Genomic DNA, 758 nt, shown 5'->3' on the forward strand with positions numbered 1-758 from the left:
GGGGGAGTTACGACCCTCTTCCGCCCTCGGCGGGGGGGGGGAAAGAGCCGGGGGCGGGGGGGTCTTGCTGGGGGGCGGAACATGTTGGTTGGGAGGGGGGTCTTCCTGGTGGGGACGGCTCGTAGGCGAGGGAGACCCCTGTGACTTTTTTTTGGGGGGGGAGAGTTTAACCAGAGGGGCTTTCCTCGACCCCTGAGCCCTAAAAGCCCCCCCTCCCGCGGGCTGGACACCCCCCCCAGATATCCTGGGGTGGGGTGGGGAGGCCTCGGGGTGGAGATTTGCAGCGCCCGGGAGAAGTTTGATGGAAACTCCAACTGCAGACAGACAGACGCACACCGAGAGACCTGCAGTATGTTCCCCCCTCTCTATGTACAGGCCCACCAAACGCGTGTCCAAATGCACGCCTCTCCGCTGCCGGAGCTTGCAGGCAACCCACACGCGCGCGTGCGGCTCTGGAGCGTGTGTGTATTCCCCCCCCCCCACCGCGGTTTGTGGGCTGCAACAGCTGATGGGGGGAGGAGAGAGCTCTGGGGCCCCCCTCCCTTCCGGGAGACCAGCGCCTCGCCTTCTCCTTTGCAGCTGAACTCGGGGTGTGGGGGGGGGGAGAAGAGCTTTTGGGGGAGTTTATTTTGGTCTCTTGCTGGGTGGTGGTGGGGTGGTGGTGGTGGAGTTGTTGCAGGCTGCCTGGGAAGATGCTCGGCTTCTGGAGCTGCAGAGAGACTCTGCCGTGTTTGCCTACTTGGGGGGGTGTGGGTGGG

Source organism: Gekko japonicus, unplaced genomic scaffold (genome assembly GCF_001447785.1).
Source record: "Gekko japonicus isolate JY-2015 unplaced genomic scaffold, Gekko_japonicus_V1.1 scaffold790, whole genome shotgun sequence".
In the NCBI taxonomy this organism is placed as follows: Eukaryota; Metazoa; Chordata; class Lepidosauria; order Squamata; family Gekkonidae; genus Gekko; species Gekko japonicus.